The sequence below is a fragment of the Carcharodon carcharias genome, chromosome 23, assembly GCF_017639515.1.
Source record: "Carcharodon carcharias isolate sCarCar2 chromosome 23, sCarCar2.pri, whole genome shotgun sequence".
Classification (NCBI taxonomy): Eukaryota; Metazoa; Chordata; class Chondrichthyes; order Lamniformes; family Lamnidae; genus Carcharodon; species Carcharodon carcharias.
The window spans coordinates 42,993,241-43,000,457 of record NC_054489.1 but is presented as its reverse complement, the minus strand read 5'-3'; the positions used below and the strand labels follow the sequence as shown (position 1 = coordinate 43,000,457).

The following is a 7,217-nucleotide window of genomic DNA, read 5'->3' as shown; positions in this document are numbered from 1 at the left end:
GTCAGTCCAGCCCGCCCGCTTACCTGCTGCTGCTGCCCAGCCGGCGGATCCCTCACAAGGCGACGGCTTGGCCTGTGACCGGAGTTGGGCCCGTGATTGGGGGCGGGGGGGGGGGAGACTGCGGTCAGTCAATCAGTCAGCGAGAGCCCAGGGTGGGGGGTGGGGGGGGAGAGAGAGAGTATCACGGGGCCTGGCGGCGGCCTGAGCAGCGCGACATGGGCACTGGAAAGCAGCCCCAGAGGCCGGCGGTGAATGTCTCTTAAAGCGGGGATGTCCCTGTTTGGGGGGGGAGAGGGCCCGCCGCGCGATTAAAAGTTAATCAACAATAAAGCAGAGTGTCCTCTCGCGAGATTACAGCATGGAGCCCCCTCCTCCTCCTCCTCCCTGACTCTCCTCAACCCAAACCCTAATCCCCCTGGGTGCCAAATTAAAACTTATTGCAATTTATTTCCACCGCCGCCAGGGAAGTGAGCATCTTCCACTTGTATCTCTGGTATTGGGGTGGGGTACACGACCAGCATCAAATTCCACACCAAGAATGCAGCTGCACAAAGGGAAAGGAATCCCAAGCTTCTGGTCAAAGCAGAACACTGCAGATGCTGGAGATCTGACATAAAAACCAGAAAGTGCTGGAAATGCTCAGCAGGTCTGGCAGCGTCTGTGGAGAGAGAAGTCCAATGGTAATAATTCTCCGGAACTGAAGGGTCATTTTGGACTCTTATCTCTCCACGGAGTTCACGTTTCAAGTCCGCAAAGACTCATCTTTGGCTTCCAACAGAGCCATATTGTCGCAAAACGTTAACTCCGCTTCTCTCTCCACAGATGCCGCCAGACCTGCTGATCTTTTCCAGCACTTTGTTTTTACCCCAAGCTTCTGGTGACAGGGTTTGTCAGTTCCGCACAACTTTTTTTTCAAACATCCTCTTGTCTAAATGCCAAACACTAAAAACCTCTTTCTTAATAGAGGTTTCCCCACCTATATTTGCTAATTGAAATGAACGAAAGACTCGAATTTAAAAAGCACCTTTCACAACCTCAGGATATTAAGGTTGCCAACCAGGATTGGCCTGATGTCCCCAAGAATTGAAGATCAGTCTCCAGGAGTAAATACAGAAAGTGCTGGAAAAAAACTCAGCAGGTTTGGCAGCATCTGTGGAGAGAGAAACAGAGTTAACATTTCAAGAAGAGTCAGATTGGACTCGAAAAGTTAACTCTGTTTCTCTCTCCAAAATGATGTCAGACCTGCTCAGTTCTTCCCAGCACGTTCCCTTTTTATTTCTGATCTCCAGCATCCCAGTATTTTGTATTTATATCAATTTCCAGGGCACTGCTGTGTGCAATCCTGGAGAAAAATCATATGGACATTAAAAAATATACTTTAAAAAATTTTATTTGAATATTTCTCTTTACCAGTTCTAAAAATATTGAAAATGGGGAAAAATACTAGCCTACAGTCAAGCATCATCCAATTGCTTTCCAATTGGCGTAGGAAGGCAGTATGTCACAAGGATGGATGTGTTGGCCAATGAATGGCTGGAGTGTAGGGGCAAAGTCATGTGATAAAACCTCCAGGAATACATTTAATCACAGTTGGCAACCTATTTTTTGGGGAAATATAGTCACTCTTGGAGTGTGGGTTGGCAACTGCCTATTTGCACGTAAGGGTCCCACAAACATAAATGTCACAAAGACTAGACCATTTATTTTAGTGATGTTGGTGAATGGATAAATATTGCCCAGAACCACCCTAATCGTCAAAAGAATGCTATGGGATGTTTATGTCTGTCTGAGAGAACAGTTAGGTCTTCAATTTAACGTCTCACCCTTAGCGTGTAGGGGTGTTGGCTGTAGTGGTTTTCATTGGATTTTTATCATGAACAAACACCAGTTCTGAAGCTTGATTAATCCCGATCCTTGTTCACTTTTGTGACTGTAGCTGTGCTGTGCTCTTAGTGGCAGACAGCACTTGGACTTAATGAATGTTTCACCAACAAAGTGATTTCAGGAAAAAAACAGCCGTGATCCAATGGTGCTCTTTTTATTCTTTCACGGGATGTGAGCGTCACTGGCTTGGCCAGCATTTGTTGCCCATCCCTAACTACCTTTAGAAGATAACAACAGTACAAAGCCCAAATGGCTCCAGTCCAGCTTTGAATTGGATGGACTGGGTTTCCAGTGGAACTTTCTAAAATGTACACCAAACACAGATTTTTTGCTTCTTCATTTAGTTTTGTGTCTAATGATGTGAAAGCATTGGATATTATCATCTTCAATGAATTTTCATCATCAACTCAGAAAACACAAGTCGAACCTTGATTGCAGCCCTATTTTCGTCCCAACTCCAAACTGCCCCATCAGCTTTTTGATTTTGGAATTGGTAAAAAGTTAGGAAACTTACATGATTATCCCATGTTCGGAGAGCACAGCATTATTGTGGGGTTTATTAATGTTTCATACGGAGACAGCAGTAAAATTGAATATAAAACATATTGCACAGCAGTAACATAGATGCACATGTGCCGATTACTCATTTGTGAAAGTCTCAACAACTTGAGACTTTGCTGCTGACAATGAATTAGTAATTCAGAAAGAAAGAAATAATTTGCATTTATATAGTATGTTTCATGAGCTCATGGCCAAAGCACTTCCCACAAACAGCAATGAGATAAGTGACCACGATGATAGTCTGTTTTAGTGATATTGGTTTAGGCTAATTGTTGGCCAGGATATCAGAAAGAACTTTCCTGGCAATTTTGTGAGCTAGTCCACTGAGAAAGACATCAACTCCTTTAACATCTAACCTGAAAGATGGAATCACAAGTTACTAAGTAACTAATTCTCAAGTAGCTAAGGTGAAAGTGAACTGTTTAATTCATCCTGAACCGTAAAATATTAATTATTGTTTTAATTCATCATCACATCTTTCCTATGTGTCAGCTTGGCTCAGCAATAGCACTCTCATCTCCACATGAGACAGTCATGGTTTCAAAATCCAATTCAAAGTTTGAGCTTTGGGTTCAGATTGCCATCTCAGTGCAACACTGAGGGACTGCTGCTTTGTCAGAAGTGCCGTCCTTCAGATGGGATGTTAAACCAAAGTCCAATCTGCTAAGAGATAGTGAAGGGAGTTGTCAGGGCCAACCTTCTTGAAGCATGTGGAGATGATGGGGAGAGGAAGGGATGGTAAACTGCCATAGTCATTAGTGACTTACAAATTTAAGGTCTGTTGTAGATATTCATTGCAGTAGTTTCCCCTCCCCATTCCATCCCAGAGTCCAATTGTTCCTCCCACCCAACCCCACCCTGCTCCATTCTCTCATCCTGTTTAACTTAAATACTACAAGTCTTGGTTCCCTTTGCGAAACTAGAGATTCACCAGTTGACTAAATTCTTGGAACTTAGAGCTAGTTCCAGCATAATACATAACCATTGGATTCCTTGGAACTTGAGAATCTATCCCACTAGAAATGAACTAATTGGACTTTCTGGTCAAAGTCTGTCAGATATTCAAGAAGTGAAAAAAGCCTAAAGCTCCATGGGAAGTATACGGGGCTCGAATTCACACTTTTCAACTGGTCAACAATTTAGTCTAACACAGACTTAGCATCTAGTAGTGTATCAATATAAATGTTTCAGTTGAAGATCCTCTACAGACCCTGTTGTATTCTACTTAAACCCGGCTACTTGTCAGAAGATAAATATTGTCATTGTGACTTGGATACTGTGATTCTTTCCTAAAATCTCTCACCTCTGGATATGGTGAGTGCCATAGTCAGTCGGGGGGGCGGGGGGGGGGGGGGGGGGGGGTGGGTTGCTATTGACAATCTTTCTAAAATATTTTTGAATTATTGGTAAAGACAATATTAACAGAGAACGGTGGTAACAAAGAGCATAATTGCCCCTGTAAATGGCACTGAAGCATTGTTCTCACTGGGCTGGTGAATAGATCATACAATTGTCATAGGAACAAGAGAAGGCCATTCAACCCATTGCACCTGCCCCACCATTCAATTACATCATGGTTCATATACTTCAATTCCATCCACCCACCTAAGCTCCATTTCCCTTCAAACTCTTACCAAACAAAATCTGTCAATCCCAGTTTTGAAAGCTCCAACTGTCCTAGCACCCATAGCCTTTTCCACCCTTTGTGTGAAAAAATGCTTCCTGATTTCACCCCTGAATGGCCAACCCTAAATATAAGATTATGCCCTGAAGCCTCCATGTTCTTGATACACCCACCAGAGGGAATAGTTTCTCCATATCTACCCTGTCCAATTCTTTGAACATTTTAGACACCTCAATCAGATCATCCCTCAATTTCTATACTCAAGGGATTACAAGCTATATCTATGCAACTAGTCCTAATAATATAATCTTTTAGCCCCAGTGCCATTCTGGTGAATCTGCACTGCATTCTATCCAAGGCCAATATACCCCCCCTAGGGTTATGGGGCCCAAAACTGAACACAGTTCTTCCAATGGTATCTAATCATGGAATGATTAAGATCACTAACTGGCTGGGAGGAATAGGTTTCACACAAAGGATTATAACACTCTCTATTCTAGTGGGGAAAAAATCTTTCGGGGCTTTTCTTCATAATCTAATTTCTTAGTATTGTACCATTTCCATGGCTTTAATAGCTCTCCTCTAATGAGGTGCCTAGAAATAAACATGTGGTGTAATCAATGCCTTGTACAATTTTTTTTTGCTTTGATATTCAATGGTCCCATAAAAACAAGAATCCAGTTTGCATTTTTAAGGTCCTTTCTACCTGCACACCCACTTTCAAAGAGCTGTGTATCCACACCAATTGGAATAGAGAGTTTAATTAGAAAAGCGTACCACGGCATGTTTAGTGATGATGTTTTATATTCTGGGATAGATACCAGCTTTAAGTTTCCATTGCTAAATATTTCTTATTGTGATTTTATTTAAAATAAATAAAATTTTACTCATGGAGAACAAAATTAAGTAAATTTCCCAGAGCTGCCTCCAATTTCTCTGTGCAGAATTTATCAGAGGGGCATGAACAAAAATGCGATGTCACGTTGCAAAACTGTATGTACATAATTGACTAAATTGTTTGCAACAATTCTTATACAGTGTTAGTCTTGCTTCTGAGTCAGAGGATGTGGGTTCAAGACCTCCCCCAGAGATTTGAGCCCATAATGAACCTTGAGTGCCTCTCAAGTGGGTGTAAAAGGTCCCATAGCACTACCTGAGAGAAGAGAAAGGATTTCTCCCATTGTCCAGGGTAACATTTATTGCTCAACCAAATCACTAAAAACTTAAGTTATCCCGTTGCTTTTGGGAGCCATGTGTGCAAAATTAGCTGCTGCACTTCTAACAACTTTATAATTTCAACAATACTTCATTTGCTGGAAAACATGTCAGGGCAGTCTGAGATTCAGGAAAGTCACTGTATAAATGTAACTTCTTTCTTTTCCTAAAATACATGGGGACCATGAACAAAAACTATGTGGCTTTGTAAGTTGGTTCGGTTAATATAAGCAAGCACCACTACAATAGAAGCAGCACTGTAACTGGTTTTGGCATCAATTTCTATTAAGTGTTACACTTGGCACAATATAGCACTCTTGTCTCTAAGTTATATAATTGCCTGTTAAAATATTATTGCTTGTGATGCAGAGGATACAAAGGAATCTAGGACTTGCATGGATATGGTGTTGCGAGGATGAGCTGCAATATGAATTCTGTGCAGTTTATAAATTCTGAAACTGCCAAATCTATAAGTATTAATAAGAAATTCACTTGCTGCCAGTGAGGAGAGAAATTTGAAGGGAGCACAGGTACAATGCAGGTCACAGCACTGAAGTAACAGTTGGGAAACTGACACTCCTTGTGAGTGCGTTCCTCTTTTGCTTCACCAATGAAATGATTTTAAAATTTGGATCCTTGTGTTCAAATTCCTCCATACCCTTATCCTCCCTATCTCTGAAATCTCGTCCAGCCCTACACGCTCTGAGAACTCTACATTCTTCCAATTCTTGCCTCCCCTGCATTCCCCACTTCCTTCACCTACTATTGGCAACTGTGCCTTCAGCCACAAGCTCTGGAATCCCCTCTTTATACCTTTCCATCTCTATGCCACTCTCTTCCCCCAGAAGAGCCTCCTTCAAATTTGTCTCTTTGACCAAGCATTTGGCCACCTGTCCTAATATCTCCTTCTTTGACTTGGTGTCAGATTTTATCTGATTACACTCCAGTGAAAGGTCTTGGAAAGTTTTGCATCATTAAAGGTGCTATTGTAAAGACCAATAACTTTTAAAAGGAGATGAATTTCCCAGCAATCGGTGGAAAGAACTGAAGGACAAGATTTCACATTTTAAGACTTTTACTGTAAAAAACAAACTAAAACTAACATAGACCAAACTTTACTTAACTAGCAACTAATAGACTGAACTAAAGAAAAGGTATTTTCGCATCAATTAACTAATGCAATTGAGATATGCCTTACAATTTCTTTGGCTGAGCACCGCACTTCTGTCAGATATAAAGCATTACATGAACCGTCCCTCCATCACTCCCAGCTCTCCAGCAGGTTCACTTCTCCCTGCCACGCTAAGTCAAAACTTCCAGCATCCCTCAAAAATCGTTTCACTAAATCCGAGTTATCCAGATCCAATTTTCACCAGCTTGGCCCACCTCGGTGACACCTTGTTCTTCAAATCTCCAAGAGTCCCATCTGTTCTGTCACCTTCCTTTTGAAAGAAAACAAACTCTCACTAGCATTCTGCTTGGTTGTTAACATAAAGCATTCCTTCTGCTTCTCCACAGCAGTAGCAGTTTTGTCTCTCTCCACGTCTCAAAAAACAGCCATCCCTTTTCTGTAAGGCACAGTATAAAGGTGTGAAAAAGTCACTTGATATTTCAATAGGTTTCTGTTTCAATTTCTTCTCCATAGCAACCAGAACATATGGGCCTGTTTCCAAGTGGAGGTGTTTAGTCTCACTGTAAATAGGAAACTGATAATAAATGGTAAAACAATCACACCAAGAAAGATGAAGAAAGAACTTGCCTTTAGACAAGACACAACCTCAGGACATCCCTATGCACCACACAACCAATGTTTTTTTACTGAAATATAGTCGCTGTAGTCAGTTGTTCCCACATACGTTAAGCGAGACCTTTGCCTAGTTAGTCCGATTTGTGGCTGAAGAATAAATTCAAGTCAATACAACTAAGAGGCCTC

General features: G+C 41.6%; 1 protein-coding gene across 5 annotated transcripts in view; it reads right to left on the bottom strand.

Moving 5' to 3' along the window:
- The window catches only part of tlk2 (tousled-like kinase 2), a 153,131-nt gene extending 153,025 nt beyond the window's left edge, over positions 1–106 (bottom strand). For 3 of the 5 annotated variants that reach the window (XM_041173335.1, XM_041173337.1, XM_041173338.1), the window contains exon 1: positions 24–106. The gene's annotated coding sequence lies outside the window, so the exon portion shown is untranslated. The remainder of the gene's footprint in view (positions 1–23) is intronic. The other 2 variants (XM_041173336.1, XM_041173339.1) reach the window with 1 other exon arrangement.
- Between the last annotated feature and the right edge of the window lie 7,111 nt (positions 107–7,217).